Here is a 17,596-nt window from a genome sequence, read left to right as displayed (position 1 = left end):
GGCAGGGAGGAGATAACACAGTGGACAGGAGAGAGCTCACTTGGTGCCTACTATTATACCTTACCAAGTAATAAACAAGGGGAAAGTGTCTGGTCAGTCACAAGCCAGGACAACTCAAGGAGGAGGCTGGATGGATCACTGAACTCTGCTCTTGGATCAGTACAGAAAGAGCCTGTGTATGGTGTTACTATGGCCTCCACAGGCAAGAAAAGCACAATGCATGGCACGGGGGTCTGAGTGTTGGCTTTCTTTTTTTTTTTTTTTTTTTTTTGAATGTATAAGACTATTTTTATTATGGTGCATTTATACAAAGAACATAAAACCATATTAAAGGATAAATAAGAATAAACATAACAGAAATTAATTTGAAAAACAAAATATTCTACTAACAAAGAAATACTGATTGTGATAATTTTGGGTTCCATCTCAGCCATCACTGAGGCCACAAATACATGGTGGCAGGGTGTCAGAATCTGCATAGGTGCTACACTCCTCATAGTACTGCAGGTTACAAGAATTATCAAAAATCTGTTTGACCTCGATGATCTCTTCTTGAGTAAATTTTCTTGGTTCAACACACTTTTCAACATCTTGACAATTTGCGAATTTGACTTCCTTGGCTGCTTTACAGGTAAGATAATAAACATAAATTAACAGCATATACATAATAAACAGTAGACCGCCAGCAACGCCAAGAAGAATCTTCATTTTCATGTCTAACATCTTTCACACCTGGAAGAGAAGATCGGGCAGAGGAGTTGTCTTCACTCCCAAATTCAGCAGCCACTTGGCCATTGCTGCCCCATGTCCCATTCCCCAGTGAAGAAGAAAGGTCCCAAGCATGGATCTTCATGTGTGTAAGTAGAAGGAACTCTGGCCAGGGAGGTCCACGCTGACCTCAGGTGGGTAAGAGAGTTTATTTGTGGTTGAAAAGGGATTTGATCCAGGCATTAGTGGCCCAAGACTTTAATCCCAGCATCTGGGAGGCAGAAACTGGTGGATCTCTGAGTTTAAGGCCAGCCTGCACTACAGAGCTAGTTTCCGGGACAGTCTTCAAAGCTACACAGAGAAACCCTTCTTGAAAAACAAAAAAACAATCAACAAAATATCAAAAAAAAAAAAACAACAAAAAGAGACTTGATAGTAAAATCCAGATACCAGGAAAGGAGGATGACAGTAGAAAGTGATTAGTGTTCAGAGGCAGTGAAGGACCCTGAGCGAATGAAAAGTCTGCACTGGAGCTTCCCACACCTTCCCAACTGTGCTCCCTGAGTCAACTTCCTCCAGCAAGTACACTGGGGAGAGCTGTTTCAGGACTGAGGGAATGACACTTCAAAATGTTACTGCCCTACAACGCTGAGAAAAAATTATGTTAAAAGCAGGATTTTTGAGGGTTGGGAGACCCCCACAATTAAACAAAGTAGGACATGTTATCTCAGGGTTAAAAAGATTCTGAAGGTGTCCAGCCAACCCCTCGCTGAGGCTGAAACAGGATTGCTGAGACCATGAGCCAGCTTTCTCAGAAGTTTCTTGTGCCTCATTCTGTCTTCTAGCAGGCTATGTGTCTCCCTGCTAAACACTTAACCCTCCCACCAAGTCCTCCTTTCCTGGACTTAGTCTACTATCAGGAACTGGGGAGCAGCACGCCCAGAGACTACAGAAAACAATATGCCTACAAAGCATACTTACCAAAGTTAAGATGTCTAGCACTGAATTAACGACAATTACTTAAAGCACGCGCGTGCACGTGTGTGCACACACGTGTGCGCACACACCTCCAAATAGGAGGAAAGGGTTTCTGATATAGGCTGCTTCAGAAACCGGCAGTTTCTCAAACCTGTGATTTGAGAAAAGGATCTAAACAACTCTCTTTGAGCAGTTCAGAGATAGACCAATGTACTCCACCGAGGGAGGGATAAGGTCTGCCAGGGATGCTAGAGATTACCACCAGCTCTAAGCCAACCTCTGTGACATCAGCTTCAAGCCCCCTTCCTCACAATGCCGAATTCTGTCCCACCTCTAGGCATATTTTGGCTTCAAGAACTAGAGACTATTTTATATCATTTAAAGTCTAACAGTTGAGAGTCTGCCAATCAGAACCTGGTCAACTGTTTCAATTGTTTAAACACAATCATGGATTGAGGTTTTAAACACCCTCAACATCATAAGCTACATGTGTTTGGCTGTGTTCACTTGTACAGTGAAGTGAGGTGAAGCTGTTCACTAGGATTCAAGCGCACACTCAGCGACACTGGCAGGGTCTCACACCTCATGCTTGAATAGCTGCAAAACAAGAAAGTTAAAGAGAATCCCTATTTTAGTCAGGTTAATTGTGTGATTTTTTTCTTGTCAGTTTCTTTTCAGGCTCCATCTTTTTATAGTTTAAAATGTAGGGTCAGGTGGTGGTGGTGCATGCCTTTAATCCCAGCACTCGGGAGGCAGAGGCAGATGGATCTCTGAGTTCGAGGCCAGCCTGGTCTACAAGAGCTAGTTCCAGGACAGGCTCTAGAAACTACAGGGAACCCTGTCTCGAAAAAAACAAAAAAAAGCCAATAAAATGTAAGATAATCTAAGAGTAAGTTCCATCCCTCCTACTGAGATTACTCTTGTTTGAGGTTTTGTTCAGAACCCAGATTTCTTACCAGGAACATAAGTAATTCTCTGATGAGCAAGTTTAGTGTTTATCTGAATCAAGTTAACTGAGTCCCTTCCTTTTGGGCCTAATGTTACATCTGTCACCTAGAATCACAGATATCCAAGTATGCCTCTCGACTGGAAGTAAAAATTATGTACAGTTTAAGAAATATATATATAATATATAATTTAAAAATTATATTAAAAATTCTAATACTATGTCTGAGACTCAAGGGTATGTTTTATTTTTTTTAATTATATTTGTCAGCTATTTTTTTTCTTTTTCTCATTTTTTATTCAAGATTTCCATCTCCTCCCTTCCTCCTCCCTCTTCCCTCCCCTCCCTTCCACCCATACTCCCACTCCACCCCTCTCCAAAGATAAAGAGCCATCAGGGTTCCCTTCACTATGTTAAGTCCAAGGTCCTCCCAGCTCCCCCTAAGTCCAGGAAGGTGAGCAACCAAACTGACAAGGCTCACAGTGAGCCCGTCCATGCTGTAGAGTTCATGTTCATTGCCATTGTCCTTGGTTTCTCAGTCCTCCTCCACCGTCAGCCACATTCAGAGAGTCCGGTTTGGTCCCCTGTTCCATCAGTCCCATTCCGACTGGACTTGGTGGTCTCCCGTTAGATCTGTCCCACCGTCTCAAGGGGTAAAAGCACTTCTCGCGGTCCTGGCTTCCTTGCTCATGATCTCCCTCCTTTTGCTCCTCATCAGGACCTTGAGAGCTCAGTCTGGTGCTCCTATGTGGGGCTCTGTCATTTTCTCCATCCAATGCCAGGTGAAGGTTCTATGGTGATATGCAAGATATTCATGAGTATGACAATAGGATCTGGACATTTCTGGCACCCTCTCCTCAGCTGCCCAAGGAACTAGTTGGGGGCGTCTTCCTGGACACCTGGGAACCCCTCTAGAGTCAAGTCTCTGCCAACCCTAGAATGGCTCCCTTAACTAAGATATATAATTCCTTGTTCCCATATCCACCCTTCCTATATCCCAACCATCCTATTCCCCCAAGCTCTTCCCATCCTCCACTTCACACTTTTCTCTCCCCATCCCCCATCCCCCCATCCCACCCCACCCCCATGTTCCCAATTTTTTGTCCGGCAATCTTGTCTACTTCCAATATCCATGAGATTAACTATATGTTTTTCTTTGGGTTCACCTTCTTATATAGCTTCTCTAGGATTTTTTACGAATTATAGGCTCAATGTCCTTTATTTATGACTAGAAACCAATTATGAGTGAGTACATCCCATGATCATCTTTTTGGGCCTGGGTTACCTCGCTCAGGATGGTGTTTTCTATTTCCATCCATTTGCATGCAAAATTCAAAATGTCATTGTTTTTTACCGCCGAGTAGTACTCTAATATGTATATATTCCACACTTTCTTCATCCATTCTTCCACTGAAGGGCATCTAGGTTGTTTCCAGGTTCTGGCTATTACAAATAATGCTGCTATAAACATAGTTGAACAAATGCTTTTGTAATATGATTGGGCATCTCTTGGGTAAATTCCCAATAGTGGGATTGCTGGGTCCTGGGGTAGGTTGATCCCAAATTTCCTGAGAAACCTCCACACTGCTTTCCAAAGCGGTTGCACAAGTTTGCATTCCCACCAGCAATGGATGAGTGTACCCCTTACTCCACATCCTCTCCAGCAAAGGCTATCATTGGTGTTTTTGATTTTAGCCATTCTGACAGGTGTAAGATGGTATCTCAGCGTTGTTTTGATTTGCATTTCCCTGATTGCTAAGGAGGTTGAGCATGCCCTTAAGTGTCTTTTGGCCATTCGAACTTCTTCTGTTGAGAATTCTCTGTTCAGTTCAGTGCCCCATTTTTTAATTGGGTTAATTAGCATTTTAAAGTCTAGTCTCTTGAGTTCCTTATATATTTTGGAGATCAGGCCTTTGTCTGTTGCCGGGTTGGTGAATATCTTTTCCCAGTCAGTAGGCTGCCTTTTTGTCTTAGTGACAGTGTCCTTTGCTTTACAGAAGCTGCTCAGCTTTAGGAGGTCCCATTTATTCAATGTTGCCCTTAATGTCTGTGCTGCTGGGGCTATACGTAGGAAGCAGTCTCCTGTGCCCAAATGTTGTAGAGTACTTCCCACTTTCTCCTCTAACAGGTTCAGTGTGTTCAGATTGATATTGAGGTCTTTAATCCATTTGGACTTGAGTTTTGTGCATGGTGATAGACACGGATCTACTTTCATTCTTCTACAGGTTGACATCCAATTATGCCAGCACCATTTGTTGAAGATGCTTTCTTTCTTCCATTATGTGCTTTTAGCTCCTTTATCAAAAATCAGGTGTTCATAGATTTGTGGGTTAAGATCTGGATCTTCTATTCGATTCCATTGGTCGACTTCTCTATTTTTATGCCAATACCAAGCTGTTTTCAATACTGTAGCTCTGTAATAGAGTTTGAAGTCAGGGATGGTAATGCCTCCAGAAGTTCCTTTATTGTATAAGGTTGTTTTGGCTATCCTGGGTTTCTTGTTCTTCCATATAAAGTTGATTATTGTCCTCTCAAGATCTGTGAAGAATTTTGATGGGATATTTAAGGGGATTGCATTAAATCTATAGATTGCCTTTGGTAGTATTGCCATTTTTACTATGTTGATCCTCCCAATCCAAGAGCAAGGGAGATCCTTCCATTTTCTGGTGTCCTCTTCAATTTCTTTCTTCAAAGACTTAAAGTTCTTGTCAAATAGGTCTTTCACTTCCTTGGTTAGAGTTACCCCAAGATATTTTATGCTATTTGTGGCTATCGTGAAAGGTGACGCTTCTCTGATTTCTTTCTCTGCTTCCTTATCCTTTGTATATAGGAGGGCAACTGATTTTTTGGAGTTGATCTTGTAACCTGCCACGATACTAAAGGAGTTTATCAGCTGTAGGAGTTCTTTGGTGGAGTTTTTCGGGTCGCTTATGTACACTATCATATCATCAGCAAATAATGAAAGTTTAACTTCTTCCTTTCCAATTCGAATCCCCTTGATCCCCTTGTTTTGTCTTATTGCTATTGCTAGAACTTCAAGTACTATATTGAAGAGATAAGGAGAGAGTGGACAGCCTTGTCGCATTCCTGAATTTAGTGGGATGGCCTTGAGTTTCTCTCCATTTAATTTGATGTTAGCTGTCGGCTTGCTGTAAATAGCCTTTATTATATTTAGGAATGACCCCTGTATCTCTAATCTCTCCAAGACCTTTATCATAAAGGGGTGCTGAATTTTGTCAAATGCTTTTTCTGCATCTAATGAGATGATCATATGGTTTTTATCCTTCAGTTTATTTATATGATGGATTACATTGATAGATTTTCGTATGTTGAACCAGCCCTGCATCTCTGGGATGAAGCCTACTTGATCATAGTGGATAATTTTTCTAATGTGTTCTTGGATTCTGTTTGCCAGTATTTTATTGAGAATTTTTGCATCGATGTTCATAAGTGAGATTGGCCTGTAATTCTCTTTCTTGGTTGAGTCTTTGTGTGGTTTAGGTATCAGGGTAATTGAAGCTTCATAAAAGGAATTTGGCAATGACTGTTCTGTTTCTATATTATGAAATACCTTAAGGAGTATAGGTATTAGGTCTTCTTGGAAGTTCTGGTAGAATTCTGCATTGAACCCATCAGGTCCTGGGCTCTTTTTGGTAGGGAGGTTTCTGATAACAGTTTCTAATTCTTCGCGACTAACAGGACTATTTAGAGCATTCACCTGGTCCTGGTTTAACTTTGGTATATGGTACTTATCTAAAAAAGTGTCCATTTCTTTTGCATTTTCCAATTTTGTGGCATACAGGCTTTTGTAGTAAGATCTAATGATTCTCTGAATTTCCTCTGTGTCTGTGGTTATGTCCCCTTTTTCATTTCTGATCTTATTAATTTGTGTGTTCTCTCTCTGCCGTTTGATTAGTTTGGCTAGGGGTTTGTCAATCTTGTTGATTTTCTCCAAGAACCAGCTTCTTGTTTCATTGATTCTTTGGATTGTTTTCTGTGTTTCTATTTTGTTGATTTCTGCCCTCAGTTTGATAATTTCCAGCCTTCTACTCCTCCTAGGTGAGTCTGCTTCTTTCTTTTCTAAAGCTTTCAGGTGTGCTGTTAAGTCTCCAATGTGTGCTTTCTCCGTTTTTTTTTTTAAGTGGGCACTTAGTGCTATGAATTTTCCTCTTAGCACTGCTTTCATAGTGTCCCATAAGTTTGAGTATGTTGTGTCTTTATTTTCATTAAATTCAAGAAAGACTTTAATTTCTTTCTTTATTTCTTCCTTGACCCAGGTGTGGTTCAGTAGTTGACTGTTCAGTTTCCATGAGTTTGTAGGCTTTCTGGGGGTAGCATTGTTGTTGAATTCTAATTTTAATCCATGGTGATCCGATAAGATGCAGGTGGTTACTAATATGTTTTTGTAACTGTGGAAGTTTGCTTTGTTACCGAGTATGTGGTCAATTTTCGAAAAGGTTCCATGAGCCGCAGAGAAGAAGGTATATTCTTTCCTGTTTGGGTGGAATGTTCTATAGATGTCTGTTAAGTCCATTTGGTTCATTACCTCTATTAAGTCTCTTAATTCTCTGTTAGGTTTCTGTCGAATTGACCTGTCCATTGGTGAGAGAGAAGTGTTGAAGTCTCCCACTATCAGTGTGTTTGGTTTGATGGCTGCCTTGAGTTCTAGTAATGTTTCTTTTATGTAAGTGGGTGCTTTTGTATTAGGGGCATAGATATTCAGGATTGAGACTTCATTCTGATAGATTTTTCCTGTAATGAGTATAAAGTGTCCCTTTCCATCTCTTCTGATTGATTTTAGTTTGAAGTCAACTTTGTTAGAAATTAGTATGGCCACACCCGCTTGTTTCTTAGGTTCATTTGCTTGATAGACCTTTTCCCAACCCTTTACTCTGAGTAGATGTCTGTCTTTGTGGTTGAGGTGTGTTTCTTGTAAACAGCAGAATGTTGGATCCTGTTTTTGTATCCAATCTCTTAGCCTGTGCCTTTTTATAGGTGAATTGAGTCCATTGATATTAAGTGATATTAATGACCAGTGGATGTTAACTCCGGTTGTCATTTTTTATTTGGTAGTAGAGATTGTGTGTTTCCTTTCTTTGAGATGTGCTGGTGAAGGGTCACTAGATGTCTGAGTTATTTTGGGCAATGCTGGACTCCTTTGTTTGTGAATTTCCTTCTATTACTTTCTGTAAGGCTGGATTTGTGGCTATGTGTTGTTTAAATTTGTTTTTATCCTGGAATATTTTGTTTTCTCCATTTATAGTGAATGAAAGCTTGGCTGGGTATAGTAATCTGGGCTTGCATCCATGGTCTCTTAGTTTTTGCAAAACATCTATCCAGGACCTTCTGGCTTTCATGGTTTCCATAGAGAAGTCAGGTGTTAGTCTGATAGGTTTTCCTTTATATGTTAGTTGACCTTTTTCCTTTGCAGCTCTTAATATTCTTTCTTTATTCTGTATGTTTTGTGTTTTGATTATAATATGGCGGGGGGATGTTTTTTTGTTTTTTGTTTTTTGTTTTTGATCCAGTCTATTTGGTGTTCTGTAAGCTTCTTGAACCTTAATAGGAATATCTTTCTTTAGGTTTGGTAAGTTTTCTTCTATAATTTTATTAAATATATTTTCTGGGCCATTGAGCTGTAATTCTTCTCCTTCTTCTATGCCTATTATTCTTAGGTTTGGTCTTTTTATTGTGTCCCAGATTTTCTGAATGTTTTGTGATGAGAATTTGTTGGATTTGCTGTTTTCTTTGATCAGTGCGTTTATTTTCTCTATGGTATCTTCAGAATCTGAGATTCTTTCTTCTATCTCTTGTATTCTGTTGGTTATGCTTCTTTCTGTAGTCTCTGTTCGTTTACATAGATTTTCCATATCCAGCTGGCCCTCGGGTTGTATTTTCTTCCTTGCCTCCATTTCAGTTTTCAAGTCTTGCACTGTTTCCATTATCTGTTTGATTGTTTTTTCTTGGTTTCCTAGGATATCATTCACGGATTTACTCAATTCTTCAAACTTTTTGTTATTCTTCTCGTCCATTTCCTTAAGGGAGTTTTTCACCTCCTGTTTAAGGGACTCTATTACTTTCATAAAGTCAATTTTTCTACTTCTTCTTGATTAGTGTGTTCAAGTCCTCCTGTTATAACTTCGTTGGGTTCTGGTGCTTTCATGTTGTTATTCAAATTGTTGGAGGAACTCTTGCATTGGCGCCTGCCCATTTCTTCCTCTGAATAATCCCCTTTGGGTCTTCTTTTAGAAGTTCAATTTCCCCCTATGAATTCAATTCACTCACCCCAATGAATGATGGATCCTCTGGCAGGCTGTCAGGTCTCCTTGCAGGCCAAGCAGCTCGCTGACAAAGGGCCTACCTTGCTACACGCAGGCTAATGAAGGAGGGGACCTCCCACCGGCCTGGGTTCACTCAATTCCAGGTCCCCGGCACCCAAACAGGCTGAGCTGTGGGATTTTGTGGCCCCAAAGACGGGAGGATGAGGCGGGGTAGGGGGTTCTGGGTGCAAGCTGGGAAGGGACAAGAAGAGAGAAGCAGTATCCGGGGAGAATAACCCCTGCAGGAAGAGCAGGAAGTGTGCGGGTGGGGGGGGAGAATTGGGGAATGTCAGTGGTCCCTCTCTGGGCAGCTGCCCGGTTCAGGCACTCACTCCTCACTCACCCCAATGAATGTTGGATCCTCTGGCCGACTGTCAGGTCTCCTTGCAGGCCAAGCAGCTTGCTGACAAAGGGCCTGACTTGCTGGAGGCAGGCTAATGAAGGAGGGGACCTCCCACCGGCCTGGGTGCACTCAATTCCAGGACCCCGGCGCCCAAACAGGCTGAGCTGTGGGATTTTGTGGCCCCAAAGACGGGAGGATGAGGCGGGGTAGGGGGTTCTGGGTCGAGTGTTGGCTTTCTGACAGGGCCTCAGGATGGCTAACTGTCCTTTCAAGGACACAGTGTTCTTAGTGATAACAAGGCTCCAAGTAATCAGTGGCAACTGCATCAAACCTCATTTTCCATTCTATAATCAAATCTAATTTTGCTAATCCCTCCAGCAAAATAATGGCAGAAGTGCAATATATAAAATGGATTTTAAAATGTAAATATAATTTCTCTGGTTCAAATTAGATACCAGCTCAGAGTACATCCATGCCGTCTTTTCTGCCCATAAAGATAGCTTCCTTGGACCCCAAGGTGCAATGAAATAATGAGGAACCTAAGCCTAGCCTATGAAAGGAGCTCTGACCTTCACTGTGTTTCTTTAAGAGCTGGTTCTATCACGTCTAGACAAAAGAGGCCACCATGGTTTCTCTGCCCAGAATCACTCCTAGACCTGGAGAAGAAGGATGCCCTCAATGGGCTCATAGGTTAAAGAGCCCACATGTCATGAGCACATGTGAAATAAAAGATGCAGGCATCTCTCTTGAGTTGTGTAAAACACATACACACATACAAACATACACACATGTATACATACATGCATACATACATACGTACATGCATACATAGTGCAACTTGTAACCACAGCTTTGCTCTGAAGCAAGCTATCCAGCCCATGAAAGAGCCTGGAATTCCCTTCCACCTACTTCTGTGTATCCTTCAAAAGCAAATTTGCCCTAAGTACCCAACATCAGAGACCACACCAAGAATGGAAAGGCAGACGAGAGAGGGTAAGGAAACAGCAGAGGTAGATCAGTCGTGCTTAGCAAGAAGCCGCCTTCCAGTAGTGCTGGAGTCTGGCTTTGGCTCCTTTGATGTCATTCCAGTTCCTAATTCCAAAGGTATTACAAATGAGCGCAACATGCACAGCATCAAGAAACACTCTGGGATATGAAGCAATCCCACTGCCCGGCTGCATATATATAGGTCCAGATGAAGTCTGAGTGAAGGGAGACAACACCTCTGTGGGAGGATAACGAGACGGCCCCTGACAGCTGGGACGTTAGGGAGTTTTATTTTCCTAGAAGGATTTTTATATATTTAATTAAAATTCTTTCTAAATTAAGTAACATTCTGACTTTGTTTAAATCTTTGGAAGTTTTTATGCTCCGTCGAAAACAAATCTTAACAAATTATGCTTTTAGAGCATGAGGTCACATGATGACTTCAATTCCTGACTTCCTACTAAGTAGCAACGCCAGGCACCTGTTGGCCAGTGATGGGCCTTTTCTGCGATGACTATGCCGAGATGTCTCCGGGTTTCCATTGGGAAGTTTGATTTGCTATTAATTGCTGAAGATTGTTCGAGATGTCTCATAGCCAGTCTTGATTAGGTCAATGTGTCATCCATTGTCTTAATGCTTTATTGTAAAGAGCAAAGGCTTTGCATTTAATCAAGAGAACGTGTTGACTAGTTTCTTTGGTGGTTTATGGTCTTGTCCTGGTTTTAGTTCTTTTACTTTTTTTTTTTTTTTTTTTTTTTTTGGTTTTTCGAGACAGGGTTTCTCTGCAGCTTTTCAGGTTGGCCTCGAACTCACAGAGATCCGCCTGCCTCTGCCTCCCGAGTGCTGGGATTAAAGGCGTGCGCCACCACCGCCCGGCTTAGTTCTTTTACTTTTCACACACAGTGTTGACGTCCGCATGGAGGTAAAAGGTGACTTGAGGCTCGTGAACTTTCAATGTGTGCCCCCTCCCCCTACCCTGCCCACCAGCTAGGTTCACAGTGAACACCATCCTTTAACCACTCGACTAGGCAGCACCTTAGGAAAAGGCAACTGACCTTACACTCTCTGATCTCTTTGTGGGCTCTGCTATCTTGCATTAACCTAGACATCTGTCTTTACACGAAGCCACTGCCTTTTTGTTGTTGTTGTTGTTGTTGTTGTTGTTGTCGTTGTCGTTGTTTTTGTTTTTGGAGACAGGGTTTTTCTGTGTAAGAGTCCTATCTGTCCTAGAACTCACTCTGTAGACCAGGCTGACCTCAGACTCACAGAGATCCACCTGCCTCTGCCTCCTGAGCGCTGGGATTAAAGGTGTGCGCCCAGGGCCACTGTCTTTTCATCTGTAGTTTATCATAAACCTTGATATCAGAGACCAAGTGTGGCAGCTTAGGCCCTACCAGCATCTGCACCCTCGAAGTCTGAAACAAGAGGATCAAAAGTGGGGGTCCAGCCTGAGCTTCACAGTGAGGCCCTGGCTCAAAAACTCAGAGAGAAAGAACATGAAATTGGGTGGGAAGGATCTGGAGGAGAAGAAAGACTATGATCAAAAAAAAATTTGTATGAAAAAAATTTAAATAATCTAAAAAGAAAGAAGAGAAAAAAGGGAAGGAAAGCTTGGTATCAGGTTGTGTAAGTCCTGTAACTGTCCTTTGTCAAGGTAGTTTGACTTTTGGGTTTTATATGTTCGCATGTAAATTTGAGAGCTGTCTATCAATTTCTAAAAAGTCTTCTGGGAGTATCTTTTGAATTTCACTGCATCTATATAATAATTTAGAAGAGAAATGACATCTTTTATTTCACTTATTTATTGTTATAAGTTATTATACTTATTTATGGCATGGATGTCTGTGTGTGTACACGTGCATGAGTGTGTGTGTACATGTGTGTACGTGTGTGCATGTAAGCATGTGTGTATACATGTGGCTGCACATACCCTAGTGCATATGTGGAAGTCAGAGTACAGCTTTCAGAAGTCCGTCCACTCATCCCACCATGCAGATTGCAGGAATCTAACTCAAGCTGCCAGGCTCAGAAGTAAGTGCCTTTACCCACTGACCCATTCTGTCAACCTAAGATGGCATCTTAAATATATTGAGTCTTTTGATTCTAAAGTCTACTCTACCAGAGTAGTAATTCAAGCCATCTTTCACTAATGTTTTCTATAATTTACATCTTAATAACCTTAGCCTCTTCCATGTTTTTGATACTACCCTCACACTGCATTAACTACATTTTCTAACCAGCCCTTACCACATAGAAAATTACAACTGACTTTGGGACTTTGAACTTAGATTCAAAGACCTTGCTCCATTACTTAGGCCCAGAAGCCCCTTGTAGCTTCCTTGGGATTTCCTACACTACAGTCGTGCCACGTACAAATCAAGACAATGCCACTTCTTTTCCATCAGAGTACCTTTGTCCCATGTGCTACTGACTGCCCAGGAGCTCCTGTGTATCAAGGGACAGAACTGGCCATGTGGGCACCCATAGTTATGTGTGGGGCCAGTGAAAGGTACTATTGTAAATGACCCCCAGCCTCTTAGGGAGGTCCCCTGCACCTCCTTGTCTGCGGATTCTATTTTTGGGAACCATTCCTATAGCTTGTTACTATTCCTAGCTTGAGAGGAATTTTATGAGTGGCTGTGTCGTGATAATCAGCTGCTTTATCTCTGTCGATATGATCATATTGTTTTCTCCTTTCTTCTATTAATATTTTATTACATAACCGAGTTTCAGATGTTGAACCAAACTTACATTCCTGAGACAAGCACAGGATATTGCTGGATAAGACTTGCTAATGTTTTGCCAGTATTTTGTGTCTATATTCATGAGGGATTTTAATCTTGGCTTTCTTTTCTCTTAATATCTAGGATTGGGGTAATGTCAGGCTCATAAAATGGGAGAATATTCTCTTATCCAAAAAGATTTTATGTGATATTGGTATTATTTCTTAAATCTTAGGTAAAAGCCAGCTACATATTAAAATGTTTGGGGTTTATTTGGTGAGAAAATTATTTTTAGCTTTTTAATTTTGAAATAATTTTAAACTTACAGAACAATTACAAATATGGAACAAAGACTTCTCAGGCATCTTTATCAGCATCTCCTAAGGTTAACATCCCACATGACCTTAGTAAATGGTTGGATTTCTCTAAAGATGCTGGACTGATGCTGCTAAGTAGCCAGCAGACTTTATTAGGATTCGCTGGTACTTTTCAGGAATGTCCTAATGTCCTAATATCCTAGCTAGGCCCTAACATCTCTTCTTCATCATCATGTCTTCTTCATCATCACATCTTCTTCACCATCCTGTCTTCTTCATCATCCTGTCTGCCACAGCTCATCTAATGTGCCGCAGATTCTCAGATGAGTCTCACCTCTCATTGACCATGACCTTGAGACTCTGAAGGTACTGACCAGTTCCTTTATTGATTTGCAGATGCCAGGAGCTTCCTCTCTGTGTGCTAATCTCTTCCCTGGTGCTTTGGTCTGAATGCTCTGAGAGTCCACCTGCCAAATTCTAACTCCTTAACTCAACAAGATAACCACAGGCAGCTCACATCCTCTTCTCTATAGCATAGCGCCTAATGGTCTCAGGCTGGTAGAATCCACCTTCCAAACTGTTACTCCTCAACAAGATGGCCATACTCAAACTAGCATCCTCTTCTCTAGCACAGTGCCTAACAGTCTCAGGCTGGTAGAGTCCACCTTCCAAACTGTAACTCCTCAACTCAACAAGATGGCCATACTCAGACTAGCATCCTCCTCTCTATAGCATAGCACCTAACGGTCTCAGGCACAAAGCAAAGTGATTACTGATCTTGACTCACTTCTTTATTTCTGTAACTTCTATTTTGTCTATTTTTCTAATAATTTCAGAGAACGTCCAAGTTAGTCCATAAGCCTCAAAGCAGAAGTCAGAATTTGTGTTAACTTAATATAAACAAGACACAAGATTCAAAAAACTTGTGAAATACCAAAAATTGTGTGTGTGTGTGTGTGTGTGTGTGTGTGTGTGTGATGAGATAAAATCTAGAGTGTCACATGTGCTAGGCAAGTATTTTGCCTCTAGCTCTACCCCAAACCTTTTCTTACTTTTAACTTTGAGGTAATTCCCTAGACCAGTCTTTAACTCACTCTGTATCCCAGGCAGAGCCTCAGACTCAGCATCTAAAATATCCAAGAAGACATAGTTTAGAAGGCAGAGAAAAATCACATTATGATTGTGATTTGTATGATAAAATCATGTATTTTATGATATTTTGTAAAGATAATTCATCATATTAAATTTCATGTTTATGTTTATTTCAAATCCCAAAATACTGATTTAAAATTTGTATGGATAACTTTACAGCCCCTAACTACAATCTCAGCATTCATCCTTATGCTCACAGATAAGCGTAGTCCTCACCGTCATCAGCAGAGGCCATCCAGAAAACTACAATGGATCCCAGCGCAGAGCTGTGGAGCCCAGTCCTAACTCAAATGTCTACAGCACAACTCCTGCACCTAAGACTCAGGGACCATTAAGGAAGCAGGGAGGGGACCCACAAAGACTGGAGGAGACAGAAGAACAGGAAGTTTGCTGGGAGTTTGTGTCTCCTAGAAATGTCAGAGATGCTACACCCATGATGTTTTACCAGCATGACAGCCTGAACATGGGCTGAACAAGGACAACAGACATGTGCACATGAAACGGGGGAACCTCCTGAGGCTTCAACCTGAGACAAGGAACCCAGGCAACTAAGGGATGCTGAGAGCCGGAGAAAGTCTTCCCCAGGGAAGAGCACACTAACTGGTTAGCCAATATCAAATGCTCAGCCTGGAAAACACATGCACAGAAGTAACATTATACAGACTGAGCAGGTAGTGTATGCAGTGTGTGTGTGCACAGTACATGCAGGCACATATATGCATATATATGCACACTAACGTGTATATTTATGCAACAACAATTAAAGAAAAAGAAGCCTTGAATTTAAGAGAAAGCAAGATAGGGTGTCTATGGGAAGGAAGGACTGGAGGGAGGAAAGGAGAAGGGGCTAAATGATGTAATTATATTATAATCTCTATTTTTAAAATTATAATAAAAAACACAATAAAACTTATATGGATAATATTAAGCCTTGATCCAGGACAGCAAAGTTTCTCCAAGTTAGAATTAGTTTTTAAAGACATTTATTCTCTGTACTCAAATTATGACAATAAAAAAAAGACATTTATTCAATGTAATGACCAAGGCAATGCTACATTGTTTATAGTTCTGTCAAGAGATCATAAACTGTCTGGAAATATTAATAATAGCAGAAAAATTTCAAAAATGAATGAATTACATATATTTTTACTTCATCATTCTTTCAGATATTATTATCTCACCCACAGGATATGAATCATAATAGAATCATAATAACAGTCATATTTATATTTTGTAACCTTTATGCATCTACAAATTACACTGTAATTTTTTTAAATTTTAACAAAATACGTTATATAGCATTTTATTGGGTTTGTTGGTAACTTTGAAAGATATTTAGACTTCTGTCATACCGGTTCCATTTGAAAGCCTGCCCGGGGCTCGGCTGGGATCAGAGCTAGGCCTACTCTTGCCATTAGACAAATGCTCAGTGGCCGTGTTTTCCACTCCTCTGCCTCCGCACTGGGAACCTGCTGAGAGTCAGTGTCTAGCAGTCTCCCTGAATCATACCAATGTATGCAGACCGTGGCTCACCTGCTGGTCCAAGATGAGTCCTGGCGTCCTTCATCCCTGGCTGGTTACTCTGGACTCAGATTCTCTCCCTTGGGGCCCTTGGATATTGGCTAGTCCAGGTTCAGCACACTTTCTTGAGCTTCGTGAGCCAATGTTGCACCTGCCGTTGATGCCAGCAGCCAAATGAAAAGCTCAGGATGCGCAAATGTGTGTCCTGCCTCTGCAAAGCCAAGAGTATTTCGTCATCCTCTAAGCTCCGATAACTGATTCCCAGCAGCTGCTCCAGTATAGGTGCCACGAACATGGTGGCATAAAACCACCGCGATGGACCCTCTTACAGATCAGGAGGCCAGAACAGGACTTTGGTTTCCTCTGACTGAAATCAGGCTATTGGCAGCTACATTCCCTCTGGAGGTTCCCTAGAACTGACAATCTGCCCCTCATCCTTCCAGCTCCTCATGGCTGCTGGAGTTTCTTGGCTTGAGGCTGCATTATTCCAATATCTGCCTCGCTGGCCACGTTGCTTCCTCATTCTGCTGTGTGACATCAAATCTCCTGTGACTTCCTCTTCTGAATCTGTATTATTATGTTTAAATCCACCTATGTAGCCCAGGATCATAATCACAAGACCCTTGACTGAACTACAGCCACAACATCCCTTTTCCCACATAAGATCATAGCAACGGGATCCAGGAACGAGGACTTTGCTCATACTACCATTAGAATTGTCTCTTAACTCAAAGCCTAGAGCCAAAATTTTCTTGAGGAAGGTCAGAATGTCACTGATGTCCAAAACGTCCTCAGCTCCCAGAAAGACTTTTCCTCAAAAGAAAGTTCTACCCCGCTCCGTGATATATCTTTGTCTCTTTTTTAGTTCTAAAAACAAAATAACCAAATAGAATTATGGAACCAAACATTGGAACATGGGTGAGTCTTTGCTATCCTTACTTGGTTAGATGAATGTAATTTGATTTTTAAATTTCTCTTTCTCCTATAAACGCCACAGTGTGCATTATATTGAGTCATTCTGTAGACTGGTATGTTAGACTGCTGCCCTCTTCCATATTCAACACCCCACCCATCACAGACCTGAAGGGCTGCTTGTTAATAAAAAAAAAATGCACTACATAAATGGAGGTGTCTTTGGAAATGGAAGACAGAAATCCCTTCTTTCAGCCATTCATATATTTGTTTGCTCATTTGTTTTTTTTTAATTCACTGTCTAGCTATGAAGCCCAGACTACTCTTGAATTCATAATCCTTCTGCCTTAGCCTCCTAGATACTTTGGGTACAGAAGCCTAACCCACATAGCTGGAAATCCCCCTTTGGAACTGTGTTCCCCTGTGTTAAATGGTGGGTAACGATTACCCTTCAGAAGGGTAGGTTTAAGGGAGGAAGCCCCTGCTTTGTCATCAGCCAGTGATGCAGCCAGAGAGACAGAAGCTCATCTCCAGGTCTGCCATTCCTCACTGGCTCCTTGTGGACACAGACACCAATAGGTGACGTAGGACCGGTAGAGAAGTAGGTAACCAGCACATGAACACACGGTACGTGACACAGAGCCATGAACATTCTAGATGTTTTCATTACTAGCAGCCCTACAAGATTG

At 41.5% G+C, this 17,596-nt stretch overlaps 1 long non-coding RNA gene across 1 annotated transcript in view; it reads right to left on the bottom strand.

The window, feature by feature from the left end:
• Positions 1–284: 284 nt before the first annotated feature.
• LOC119817688 overlaps positions 285–17,596 on the bottom strand; it is an 84,475-nt gene continuing 67,163 nt past the window's right edge. The window contains exons 2-3 of the long non-coding RNA XR_005285931.1: positions 16,008–16,206; positions 285–732 (exon numbers count right to left, since the gene is read on the bottom strand). This is a non-coding gene — a long non-coding RNA (uncharacterized LOC119817688). The remainder of the gene's footprint in view (positions 733–16,007; positions 16,207–17,596) is intronic.

The sequence above is a fragment of the Arvicola amphibius genome, chromosome 6, assembly GCF_903992535.2.
Source record: "Arvicola amphibius chromosome 6, mArvAmp1.2, whole genome shotgun sequence".
Taxonomy (NCBI): Eukaryota; Metazoa; Chordata; class Mammalia; order Rodentia; family Cricetidae; genus Arvicola; species Arvicola amphibius.
This window is presented reverse-complemented; position numbering and strand designations above follow the sequence as displayed.